The sequence below is a fragment of the Lycorma delicatula genome, chromosome 4 (assembly GCF_047948215.1).
Source record: "Lycorma delicatula isolate Av1 chromosome 4, ASM4794821v1, whole genome shotgun sequence".
Taxonomy (NCBI): Eukaryota; Metazoa; Arthropoda; class Insecta; order Hemiptera; family Fulgoridae; genus Lycorma; species Lycorma delicatula.
This window is the reverse complement of record NC_134458.1, coordinates 80,425,251-80,440,188: the sequence shown is the minus strand read 5'-3', so window position 1 is coordinate 80,440,188 and position 14,938 is coordinate 80,425,251.

Genomic DNA, 14,938 nt, shown 5'->3' with positions numbered 1-14,938 from the left:
AAGAGAAGTGAATTTTAAGATCTTAATTCAGTGACTTATAAACTGCAAAATCTATAAACAGATTGTTTAAAACATTAAAAAAATCCATCGTGGTGTTTTAGATGAATCAAGAATAAAAAAAAATAAATTCTTTTCAGATACAGTTTGTTACTCAAAAGTAATCCGGCAAAATTGAGCCTCTTCCATGCCACGTCCATCATACAATTATAAAATAATCTCCTCATGAAAAATTAAAACCTGACCAACAACTCTTTAGTTGTAAACCTGAATAACAACTCATCTCTGCGAGTTGTAGTTGCAGAGACATTACGACCAAATAAAAAAAAAAAAAAAATGGGGACATACTGAAGTTAGAGATTTTTAGATTTGAAAAAGCCATTTAAAACGTTAATTAAAAAAAAAATAAATACAATCTGCTAATGATTTTGGGAGCTATAATCATCCAAATTAAGGCCTTCGAATTCAGAGATCTAAAAATAGTAAGTATTTCACGTTTACCTAAAACACCTTTCACAAAATGTTATTAAAGACAATAAACAAAAGCAAAACACAATAGGCTAAATTTTTATGTATACTTCATAAAAACTTTAAATTTTTAAGACAAAATTTGGAATATGTAAAATAAATAATTGAGGATGAAGGATGTGTTGCAGTTATATTGAGGTTAAAAAATTAGTGCAGAACAAAAAGCAATGGAGAGTAAGATCAAATCAGTCGACCGACTAATATTTGGAAAAAATCTTTTCTTAAAATTTTATCCCGAGTAGATTAAAAGCACTCCATTCTTAATCTATTTGAGGGTTCCTTACACGATTGGTAAATAATACTGAACAATAATACCAATAGTATGTGTGGTATACTGAAATTTTACGCGATATTTATTGAAGAATGTAAGCATTTATCGATTTCAATTAAAAATTTGAACTTTATATTGCAACGTTTCAGGGATATAATACTGCACCGCACTGGAAGAACTTACGAAAAATTAATAAATGCGATAATATTAATCGGTTATAAGTAATAGAATGTGTACAATAAGGTTATTAAAAGTACTGTAAGAAATAATACTTTATTTAATTCTGCTAAATATTTTTAAACCATTGATCATAATATAAATAATAATATTTTTTTTCATTTTTACTTAATTATATCAAATTTCTCTTAAAGAGGATTCTGCTTAATAATACTCTCAAGTATTGAAGATTTTATTTTAATAAATTTTGTCGATTAATAATAATTTCAATAAATTATAAAATTATTTTTATAAAAGCAATATTTTAACTTTATGATACAGAGCGTTTCATAATTTTCTTGGGAGTTACAAAAATTCAGTAAAAAAACGTATCTCACCTACCTAAATGAAAGTTGTACGAGGTGATGCAGGGACTCAAACAGTTTTTGTTAAAATCTATAAATGTTCAATATAGATCCGCTGGTGACACGGCACACATCAACACGAAAGTCTAGCCTTGCCAAACTCGTTCTAACATGTCATTTTCGATAGAGTTGATTGCATTGATTATGCGATCCTTTAGCTCAGGGATATCGTGCGGCATTGGTGGGATAAACACCGTATCTTTCACGTAACCCCAGAGAAAGAAATCACATGGCGTGAGGTCTGGTGATCTTGGTGACCACAGCATAATGTGTTGGTCTTCTTCAGACGCACGTCTTATCCAGCGCCGAGGTAATGTTGTGTTAAGGTACTGTCGAACCTCGTTATGAAAATGGGCAGGACAACCATCTTGCTGGAAAATGAAGTCGTTGAGTAGTTGAGGCATAAGCCATAATTGTAACATATCCAGGTATATCATGCCGGTTACTGTCGTTTCCATAAAAACGAACGAAGGCCCATACACTGCCTCACAAGAGATCGCACAAAAAACGTTTACTTTCGGAGAATCCCGAATGTGTTCCACATAAGCGTGTGGGTTTTCAGTTCTCCAAACTCGCACGTTTTGACGGTTTACTTTGCCGCTAATATGGAAAGTAGCTTCATCGCTGAAAATTATCTTGTTTAGAAAACCTTCATCTAACAACATCTTTTCCTGTAACTGTAAACAAAAATCGAGCCTACGTGTTTTATCTTCATCAGAAAGACGCGGATTAATTGAAGATGGTACCTTTTGCATAATAAACGTTTACGGAGAACTCTCCACACTGTTGTTTTCGGAATTCCTAATTCTCTGCCTGCAGCCGCAGTCGATTTTGACGGGCTGCGAATGAAACTTGCACGCACACGTTCGACATTGACTTCTGAGGTTGATGGACGACCAGTTGATTTTCTCTTGCACAAGCTACCGGCTTCACTGAATTGTTTATACCATGCACGAATTGAATTGTCACTTGGTGGCTCCTTATGAAATTTCAACCGAAACGCACGTTGCACAGAAATTACTGACTTTGACAAGTGAAATTCTAACACACAAAACGACTTCTCGCTTCCCGTGGCAGGCATTTTCTCTACTGTCGACGCCTAGCAAGCAAATGGTTTACTAACTGCCTAGTATATATGAAAAAACTATTTGAAGTACTCTTTCGTACAGTACTTGTTTTATTCTTATGAGTGAAATAGTTTTTTGTTAATGAATTTTCGAAACTCCGAAGAACATTATGAAACCACCTGTATTCTCATTTCAGTGCCATTATTATTAACAAGAATTATAATATAACAGTTATTGAAAGCTTTACTTCCAGAATCACGTAAATAAGGCTGATTTATAAAGCAATAATACAATCAATTATTATTAGATATGAAGTTATATTGGTGTTATTGATATAAAGTTCTTTGAAAACTACCGATTTATATCGTATTGAACCAACGTCATATTTATACTCGTACGGGTACAATTTAAGTTGTTTAATGTATTCCATATTAATCCTTGGGGTTGTTTCTGACATTTTAATTTCGTACTTGTGGTACGATATGATTTTGCATCAAACTTCTCTAACGAAAATGAAACCACAGTTCAAAAACTGTGTCTAACACCACTAAATTAACAAAATTTACCATATTTCAAACTTTTGAAGTATGACTAAATATCACTTTTGTATATATATATATATATGTAAGTGATTTACTATTTATATAGAATAAGATATAAAATTTCTTTGTAATTCATAAATACCCTTAAAATGACAGTCTAAGCTTATGTTATTTATCTTTTAATTTTTTCCTTGTTTTGACAATCAATGCTAAAAATTGCAATTAATTCCCTTTTTATCCCGTTTATCCCAATTGAGTAGAGAAACTTTTTACCATAAAAAGGGTTACATTAATTATACTATTTTACTCAATTTTTTCCCGCTTTGTTGCGTTTTAGATACACTGAAAATAATCATGCTGTATTTTTTTAAATTCATATATTTTTACATTAAATCTATTTTTAGATAGGAGAATCGTTTTTTCCTGACATAATACACAATTAAACAAATTAATCTTACAAAAGCGCGCGCGAAAACTCACACACACACACACACACACACACACACACACACACACACACACACACATACACACATATATATATATATATATATATATATATATATATATATATATCGCAGATTATTATTGAAAATTATCACAGTAATTTTCAACCTTTAATATGAGTGTATATTCCAGCTTGCTAAATTATCGATCTATTATCCCCTCCGGATATTATTATATTCTGTATGCAGTAGTATACTTTGAATCAAAATACATCTATCAGCCATTAATTTTAATGATTGTTTAAAACCTTTCCCGAGGGTATAAATTTCTACTGGTGCCGATAATTTATTATAAATTCTTATTGATGCATAATATGGAGAAATTTTTTTTAAAACGTCTCTCGGATATTGTGCATATTGCACTCACAATTTAAAAAAAGTATATTTGTTTGGTCTTCACACTGGAAAAATATAAATTCACAAATAAAGTGGGAGGAAAGAGGATAAAATCTAAGGTTTATAAAAAATTCGCCCACATGCATCCCAACTTGATGCATCTATCATAACGCTTAATATTTTTGTCTGAAATCGGAGTACTCTGGTGTTGTTGATTGAGTTTTCTGCGAGAATTATTTTGTACAATATATGCGAATGCACGTGTAGGAAATACATCTCTTAAAATATTTTAAATTCAATCGTATTCGAAAACGTTAACATCACACAGTTTGTTTAATTTAATTTATCTAAAGTGTAATTATTTGATTTTTCCCAGGTGCACCTATTTCCCATTTTAGTATCTCAAAATCTAATTATTGAAAATAATTTTACCGATTTAAAATCACTGTACAAACATGCAAAATATTATTATACAAGCAGTTACTTAAATGAAAAGAATAAAGGCGTTACGATTAAGGATGAATATCAGCTGCATTATATTAAAGTGAAGGAAACAGGAGATCATTTCATTCAGCTTACTGAGAAGACTGAGGAGTGAAAATTTACTACTTCTTTTTCGGTTTTCAAGAATAATAATATATATTTTTCTTGAAAACAGTCATATCTCATTTTAGGGAGTGACTTGTTACATTACAGTTCGCTTACAAGTATAAATTTACGGTATCTAACGTACAATTGATAAATTTTATGCGATCAATGTTTTTAAAGCTAGAGTCGTTAATCTTTTTTAACAGAAACCATTGTTTTATTATTTTTTTAAAAACTGCCAAAATTATGAAAAAGAATATAGTACTACTGTAATATAATCTGATATCTATGTATAAATGTTTTCCTTAGCGTGACCAACTTGCATGTCATTAGCTTCAATACAGGCCTGTAATTGCAAAAACAAATTTTTTCACGATATTGCACACAGTTCATGAGGAAGAGCAGTAAATTCCTCAGCAATCACATCCTTCAGGTCCTGCATGGCGTTGATGTTACGGGAATAAATTTTGCCCTATAAATAACCACGGGGTGATAGGAAATAAATAGGAAAACGTCTGGTGGGGTGAGGTCAGGAGAGCGGGCCGGCCATTCGATTGGCCAGCGACGTCTGATCCAACGTCCAGGGAATGCTTCGTCCAACTAATTCCATACTGTAGTGCTATAAAGAGGGGAGGTCCATCTTGCTGCCACCACAACTGATAAAAAACGTCTCTCTATTGGAGTAAAGGATAAACAGTGCCTAGTGAGCTTCAGATAATTCGTAACACTATGTAATACCTCCCCAGACCATGATGCCGGGACTTTTATCTTCGTACTCGACTACCGCATTTGGATTCAACGTACGCCAGTAAACACAATTGTCTGTTTACACTACCGGACATTGGTTTGTTTGGCAACCAAGACAGCCACTGCCACTGTTACTGTGCGTGCGACGCGATGCGCCGATAGGCTGCACCTGACTCCGATTACTTGACTATAAAGATATAAAAAAATTAAAATTGGAAAAAAAGGGTCAACTCCTTGTGGTGTTTGTCGAGTAACTCTAAGCACTGTGCGAAATATCTTTTTACATTTACTAAAAACCGGTATCTCTTATCTCTTACGTAGCTATAACTACTATTTTTAAGATGGTGGCCGACTACTCTGAAACCCGTATACCTCAGATTACTCAAAGTTTCCAGTCCTGTGATGATCAAATTGTTGCTCTGAAGAAATTACAATTAATAGTTTTTATAAATTGAAAATGCTTCAATTGTTATTTATCAGTATTATTCTCTCAAGCGTGAGGTCAGTGAACACATTGGGGATCCAGGGATCGGAGTTCCCTGGCTAGACGTGAAGGGAACCTTTCACGAACCCTTCGCTCTCCCTGACCGGCTAGTAAACAACAATAATAATAATAAGCGTGTTTTATGTAATCAAATATTGTATAAAACATTTAAAAAAAATCAGTTTAGAACTTGTAAAAACAGGTCGTGTTTATATTAAAAAAAGCTCGAAATGTATAATGAAAATCATTTATTGAAAAGAAAGAAATTATTTAAGAGAATAATGTCCCTTGTATCTCAGTTACGGTGTTGTCTTGTTTCTTGTTTAGATAATCCTTACATAGACATCTCAGGTGTATCGCAACGTATTTAGATAGCACCTTGCATGTTTGAATGGTGTTCCCAAACGAGATTCAGGATTAACCTAAAGTAATTTTTTTCTTTTAAATAGAAAATTTTAAAAATAATTCAATTTTTTATTATCTTAATATTACAATATAATCTTGTATTCATCACATTCGTGTCTATAAACTGAAATACGTGTTGTAAAATTATAAAACCAATCAGTTTTAAATGCAAATTGAAAAATTTCACTATAATTATATATATATATATATATATATATATATATATATATATATATATATATATATATATTTGCAAACAATTTTAGAAAAATATTTATTTTATTAAAATCATGATATTATTTTTCAGAATTGGTATGCACAGTTTTGGTAAAATTTTAGTAAGTTTATTTTTTGTCACGTACATAATAATTTTACGAATTTTAGCTTTTTCTAAAAAAAACAATGCCGAGGGTAATGTTTTTAAAACACTTTTCTAATGCGTTCAATCTAGGAAGAAGTGTTGTCTAGATGATACCAAAGAGATTTTTCAACTACTCGGTATCAACTTTTATAGAAGTATTGATCGTCAGAAGCTAGTCAACAAGTTTTGCTCAAGTTTTATTTTTAAAATTGCCGATCCTGTGGAATTTACAAAATTCTTACCCGTCCTATAATGAATGCGGCTAATTTATAAAGTTAAAGATAGATAAATAAAAGTATATTTTTAATCTTTAAACATTGTTCAAGTAATTATAATCGATGAAAAAAATTGAATTTATTTTATATTTGAAAAAACAAACACTGTGTTGTTGATGTATACTATACATAAACATCAGAATTAAGTAAAAACATAGCGTTTCCCGCTATTAACTTCTTTATAACACTTGCTATGTAATTATTAAGATTATGATGGGGTACTCCGCTTCTGTATCCCGGGTATGGATTTTTTTATACGGGAGCTCCCTACTCTACTACTTCAGGCCAAGTTAAGTCCTCTCATCGATCGTCGCTCCCCGCGCTTTTCCCCACCTAATTCAGTATACTCTGAGCTAAGTTCGCATACACAGACCGTATATATCGTCCTAATAACACCACTACTACTTTAATTATATTAAACTGAATAGTAAAGCAAGAAGGCATCCTTACTTTGTTCAAAGAGAAAATTTAGTTTCTCTTCTCTACACAAGTACACACACAAACACATTAAACATCTCTTACGTAAGAAATTTTATCTGAGTACTACGGGTCATTTGTTTTACCTATATTAGTGTTCTAAAAAGAGTGGGTCGATGAAAAATGTTAAAATACAAAAAAAAAAAAATGTTGATAATGTACAGTCAATCTGTAAAAATTGAACGATTATCCTTAATTGAATTCCTTAAAAATGGTATCAAAAAGTAAAAAAAACTCAATTAATCGGTTTAAGTGACCGGAATCACATCTTAAATTAAAGAAAAATTAATTTTATCGAAGTTTAAATAAGAAAAATTTTATGAAAACAAAAAATTTTAAATATGAATTTTTTCGTATCTAATTATAACAAGGGCGATCAGTTAAAGAAAGAAACAGGTAGCTGTTTAAGATTAAAAAAAAGGAAGAAAAGTAAAATGAAATCCGGTTACTATTTGATGTATATGCACTCGTAAAATGACAGAAATTAAAAGGGAAAAATTTGAAGTGGCGTAACTACCCGATGAAAGAAAATAAAGATATTAAGTTGATGTGGCGTGCTTCTGATGAAAATTAGAAATTAGTTATAAAAATATTGAACGGTATGAATTCATTGTAAGGAGAGAAATTGTTTCAAAATAAAAAATTTCTTTTGGTACGCCGGAAGGCGGAGGTAGATTTTACCGGTGCTAAGTAGGGGATAAAAAGATTTCCTCCACCTTAAAGTTAAGAAAAACTTCAAATTTACTCAATACGACAACGGCTGCATGTGAAAAAAGTTTCATATGTTTACCATACGACAAGCCCCATCTTCTTACAATTCTAACAACATTTTGCCGTAAAGGCTGGTCATTTCAAAAATTGTTTCAGAAAAACGTCTTAGGTAATATTTAGAGAACCAATGACCACTTTAAACCGATTCGGTACTGTGCCTATTAAGGGAGTTATGTTTTTTCTTCAAAAACCCATTTTTTCACCTCCTTGGACAATGGTTGGTAATATTAAAAAAAATTTACTTGTATAGGTTTTAGGCCTTATCCAAAAAATAGTAGGAACTTTAAACGAATTCGACATTTTACTTAATAAGAAAGTTATAGCGATATTTTGTTTTTTTTTCGAAAAAAGCTCCCCCATTTCCACCCCCATGGTCCGATTTTGGCCGTTAACGAACTCGGCCGAGATTTTGGGACGAGTTATTTTTAAGAAAGAATTTGAAAGTGATTGGCACAACATTACGGCAGTTTAAATATATATATATATGTATATATTGTTACAACATATATGTCTAATTTAATATCGGCGGACGACAACGGTAGCAGCTCAGATTTCATTTGAAGCATAGTATTCGTACGCGCTGGTACAAGCGTCAGTCATAACGACTGTGTGCCAATTATTAAGTCATTAATTTGGTTATAAAGTGTGACAAGATAAAAATTAACCCTTCAATTGACTACTGGTGCTACAGATGATCAATGTATTGGAATAAATAAAATAAATAAGCTACGTTGCAGGAAAGATGTATAAGATAAAATGTTAGGAGAAAACAGAAAGGAATGTTGATCAGTGTCAAACCAGGGAAATAACTGATTTCCGCCTTCCTAAAAAGTCATAGATTCGTCTGGAATATTTATCTTTTTTTTAGTTATTTTATTTAAGATATTTTGCAATTTTTTATTCTAAATTATTTTTTTTTCCTACTTTTCAGTAATTTCAGTTTCTAATTCTGGCTACCCATGAACAGAAAACCTGTCAGAAAAATATGTTTAGAAAAAGACATGGGTATTTTTTTCCCTTTTATGAATTTAGGTGGTAAAATTTTTTAGTATTTTCTTTAACCGTATGTTTCTACACCAAAACATAGTAGTATTCCAAATTTTAAAATTACTCTGTATGAAAAGGAGAGTCATTTTTGTTCTTTTTATAGAGTTGGGGTAAAACATAATCACCACAAAAATTCTATATAAACAGATATTTTTCATAAGCTATAAAAGTACTGATTTGAAATTTTCAGGTTTACAAGCACGTACCGTATTTCAAATGCCCACAAGATGGTGTATTTTTTTTGTGCAGTCATAGAAATAATTATTCAGAATTGTTTTTCCTCAAAATATTTCCAGAGCAGAAAAAAATTAATTTTATGTAGAGAAAAAACTCTTTTATTACAATACGTGAAAAAAAATTTCAAACAAATAACAAATGGTAAATTTTTATATAGGTTGAGAAAAGATCCAACACGTTAACATGGTAAAATAAGGTCGTAGTAATTTCCTTAAGCCGGTATGCATAAACAAGCATTAAATGGCCCGGTTTTAGGCGATTGAACTTCACCCGCAGATCGGCCGGAATTTTTAATAACAGAAAAAGAAAACGAGTTTTCTGGAACATCCGCAGATAGAGGTGTCCCACCAAACTAAAATACTAAATACCAAAGAAGCGGGGTAATTCTCAAGGTACTCCCCGACCACACTCGCAGATGAGATGTGTGTCTAGCCAATACTTGTTCTATTGGGGAGGAATATATATTGAATAATTGTAAAGGATAGATGGTGAGAAAGAAACATCTACCCAAAGGGGGACCACAGGACGAGACTAACTACTTTACCAAAAGGAGTGCTTCAAGAAGTTCTTCCAAATACCATTCACCTATCATACTCGCATTTCCTCGTAAAAAATTGAGGTATTTTTATCGAAGATGGATACACTACTTTATCGATTAACGTTTTTAAGTTGACCGGCACAAATATATTCAACGAAAAATCAAGCAATACTATTTTTCTCAAGATACTAAAGTCACCTTAGAATAAGCTCAGGTTTCCTTAAAGAAAATCTTTCACATTTTTAGAATTCTGTGGGCTAGGTGGATATATCCATCAGAACTATAAACTGTGGTGCCAGATCACTAATGTAAGTTATCCCGTAAATATTATAACTACGCAATTTATAACCTTTGCCGCATCATAATAGAAACAATTTATTTATTATTATGTGTTCCCATTATGCATTACATTGAATAAAAAAAATTGCAAAATATTATGAAAAAATCTAATATTTTATTTATGGCTACTAAATAAAAGATACAAATACTAATTACGAGACAAATATATCCAGGTTCATTAACTATTATACATTTGTAAAAATGCGTAATCTATGTTATACGAAACAGTTAACAATAAAAAATATCTATCTTTAAAAAAAAGTTAAAACAAATTGTTATAATTAAAATGGAGTTAATTAAGAGAAAATAACCGAGATTAAAACCATTTCAAAGGATCCTAACATATAAGATCTAAGTTACAACAGAAACTTCCAAATATAATAAAATAAAATAACTACGTAAATCATATTTCGTTAAAACAACCTACAATTAAAATATAAAGTACGCATCTACAAGATCCGACTTTATTTAACATCTGAAAACAACAAAATAAAGGTTAAAATACAAACTGAGAAACCCTACACATTATAAAATAAACATAGCTACAAATTAACACAGATAAATACTAAATGGTTTAAAATTATGATATTCAAAAACACGTGGGTATAACCAGCTTTATAACAGAAAAATTTCCACTACTGGAAGGCTTTATTTATAATGTCTTTATTAAATTGAAACGGGGGCGTTTTCTGAACAGAGAAAATGCTAGTTATAGTCTTTTTTCACAGTGTTAACAAAGTATAATGTGTTATTTAAATGCGGCTGATTATAAACAATTGCAGCTGACGAAAAATATTTACTATGAAAATTATTTTCAACTTTATAAGCTTCAATTTTTTTTCTTTAGAATCTATTTTGTTTAAAACACATCTATAATTAGTTAATAAAAAAAAAAAAACAGTTTTATTCTAAACACAGTTCTAGCTTTAGATCTCCCGTGTAAAAATTAAATTAGATGGAGCCGATTGTAGAAGCTACTAGTTATTACATTAACAGAAATATTTTTTTTTTAGTTGTTAATATGATATTCAAAAAGTCCTCGTTTATTTAGTGCAGGTTTTTTTTTTAGGGTTCGTAGACTATCTACGTCCCTTGTTCATGTAGTGCGTACCTGTAGCTTGTTACATTTCTGGATCGCTAGGGCAGGATGTATTAATTAGAACACAAAAGAATACTGGCCAGAGGAACTCTTAGTACAAATTGGGTGCATCATGAAGTTCTTCTGGAAATTTCATAACCTGTTCTGATCGTGGAAATAATGTAAAAAGTTCATACAAATATATCTTTTAAAATGCTTCGTTTGCGACAAGTTTAGGTTAAAAATTTGATCTGTTTATTACCCATTTAACAAAGTTATTGTACGTCAAATATAAAAAAAACAGGATTTTTTACCCCAATTTATTGGATTTCACTTCAGATTTTTTAAAAACTACTGCAGATACGGTTCTGGGACCTATTTTATTCGATTTTTCAGGTCAATAACCAATAAGAAATCACTAATTATGTTCCTTAATTAACGTCCTAAAAATTTCAGTACGACCACATTTCACCGGGGTAGCTGAAATCCGAGCGAAATATTTCACTTGGCGTAACTAGTAAACGAAGCGTTTTAGGACATATGTTTATATGAACTTTTTCCATTTTCCACGAGTAAAATAGGTTATGAAAGTTCCGGGAGAACTTCGTGATAAACTATGTATAATCAGTGCGGCTTGGCGTCGAACTGCCTACCTCCCTCACAGGAAGGAAGCACTTCGCATCACTATGACATATTTTCTGATGTCACTATGACATAATTTTCCTGAAACATACCTTAAATATTGTTTTACGTACATTCAGTATACTAAGTTAATGAAATTCTTAAGTATTGAAAGTTAAAACTTATTTAATGAAAAACGATTTATACGATTTCAATATACGATTTAACAGTTTGTACTATTTCAATATATTTACAACCGAATACAATTTTTGTTTTGTTTATTTTAAGCCCGTACGAATTATGGTAAAAACTTTCAGAAGAAAACGGTTCAGATTACTGGGATAACATTTAGAATCGGGTGGTGGTCCATAACACGGGTTTTTAAGTTGTTTGAAGTAAAAAAAAAGAAAAAAATACGTTTCGTTGATGCAGAATGCAATTCATTTTATTTTTTTAATATCAAAATAAAACTAATTTAATCCCTGTAAATCTGGATGCATGCAGTTTTTTATCTAAGAATATTCGTATATGCGTAATAGGTATCGATGCAGAAATATCTTTGAAATATCTAAAAAGCGTTCCGAAATATCCGAACAAGTTTTGTTTTTTTGAAAACACTTATTTTAAAAAAGTTCAAATGTTGTTAATAAAATTATAAAGAACGATTCTTACATGTGGATACTATAGCCATCGTTAAAAATGTTTCCTATATAAGTTTGAAAATACTTTGGCCTTTAATTTTTGTCTATTTATTATATGATTTATTCTATATTTAAGCACACACTAAATAAATGATAATACATAAAATGTCCGAGGAAAAGATGTGGTCAATCATATGATTAATTTAAGTTAAAGAACTTAATCAAGATTTCAACTAGGTTTAAAATAAATTCATCCTTTATTTTTTTATTTATTTTTCCATTCCAGTGACTGGTTTGATGTTAATCTGTACTTCTTTCTGTTCTGTGCTAATTTTTTAGCCTCAACATATTTACTACGTTCTTTCAATCTTTGCTTGTCTATAAAAATGACCTTCCACGATCCCCTTTTACCAAATTAACTCAATCACGATTTTTTATTGCACGGGCCACCAACTTAGTTCGTCTTTTTATAAAATTCTGCCAAAAATTCCTGAAGAAGCCAAAGAAGATGAAGAAGATCGCAGATGGACAGCGACCAACGAGGAAGAAAAGACCAGCAGTCGCCCGACGGAAGAGAGAAGAGGCCTGCACTTTCCCCTGTGTCGCCCTTTTCAAGGCCACGGAACAATTCAAGGTTTACGGTTTGTAAATTTTTTATAGCCGGTTTACGGAAAGGCAGGCTAAAGAAGAAAAGAAGAAAGAAAAATGAAGATCGGCCCGCTACCACGGACCGAGATCCGAATCCACCAAATCCAGCCGAGATGCGGTAATGAAGGCAGCCCGAGTGAAGAAAGTTCCCAAATTTATCTTCCCGACCACTCATCATCCTTTCCTAATTCTTGCAATTATGTCCCAGCTAGCACATGCGACTTCCTCCGGAAAGGGGAGCGCAATGCATCCTCCAAACACTAGGCGCATTCCGAAAGGCGCATTCCTGCTAGGCCGGAAAGCGTTAGCACCGAAAGGAGATCAAGGGACGGACTGAAGTGAAATCACGCCGGGAGAACGAAGCGCATTCACGGCTAGTTTCTCACGGTCAGCCCCGGTCAACAAATTCTCCCCAGTCTAAAGGATCTGAACGCAGCTAATAATTCAATCCGTAAATAAAACGAAATAATTGTAACCGCCACTAAATAAATAATTACCCGCCCGATAAATGAACGATACTGCAGCAAGGGAGAATTGTCCAGGTTCTGCGATTAGTAGGGAGATACAAATTCTCTCACTATCCTTGCTTTCCGTTCCATAAAGTCCTTTTTTCTTTTATTCGTTAAGACGAACTTATCCTTTAACACCACATTTTAAAGAATAAATATATATATTCTAATTATATTATTTTCCTCTGTATTTTTCCTGTTTTCCATGTTTCATTACCATCTGTCGCTACGCTTTACATTATTTTAGAATATTTAGTACGGAAATTTAAAAAAAAAAAAAATTCTCCAAGATTTTCTTTTCGATTCTTAGATATCTGTGTTGATATTTGTCGTCTTTTTAGCACGTTAGCTCCTTTGTTTGTGTCAGCAGTCTGATTTTTATGTCTACTTCATGCTTCGTCCGTATTTTATAATTTTACAGTCTAAATACAAGATTCTTCTTCATCTTCTTCTATGTATATTGTGATCCCTTATTTTAATATTTATTTTCTCATTATCCTCCTTTCTATACATTTCATTACCTTTATTTTAATTTAATTATTTTTTTGGACCAAATTCCTTTCCCTAATAATAAATTCTTTTAGCTCACTTTTGATTTCGTTGATTATCGGTTTAACTTCTTTTTTTATTCTTTTGTGGACAATGTATCCTCCTCTAAATGTTTCTTCCAATTCCGGAATTTCTTCTTCTACGTACAAGTTGAAAAGCAAGTGGTGACACACCATATTTTTATCTTGCTCCTTTCTTTACCAGAGCCTGTCCTCTTTCTACCTCCAGTTTAAATGCTACCCGATTCTTATATAAAGATTTTATAAAGGCTTCTTTTATAAATTTAAGAAAAATCTTCATTAACTTAAAAATATTTTTAAATTATATTTTCTAGCATTTGAATAATAGATTAACAGAAATTCAACGAACATCGTAAATCACTCGCTTTTTGCTTTTTCTGGTGTTGTTTTTTTGAATACGAAAATTTCTAATGAATTTATAAATATATAAATTTCCATTGCTTAAATAGGAAAAGTTAAGCAAATAGAAAGATATTTCAATATTCAAATAATACAGAAAACAGCATCAACCTGAACTAAATATCAAAATAATACTAATTTGTAAATGTTATATTTTGCTTCAAAACTAATTCAGTCCCAGTTATTTATGAGATTTTGTAGCAGTAACCATTTAGATAAAAATAATCTAACAGCTTTCACAAATCATAAAATAATATGTTATAAATTATTATTTAATAATATGAATAAAATATAACATATTTCAAACTCAATTAAGAGATTCCGTAGTGTACGTAACTTAAGATTTTATACGTAAAACGTCAGGGGAAAAAATAGA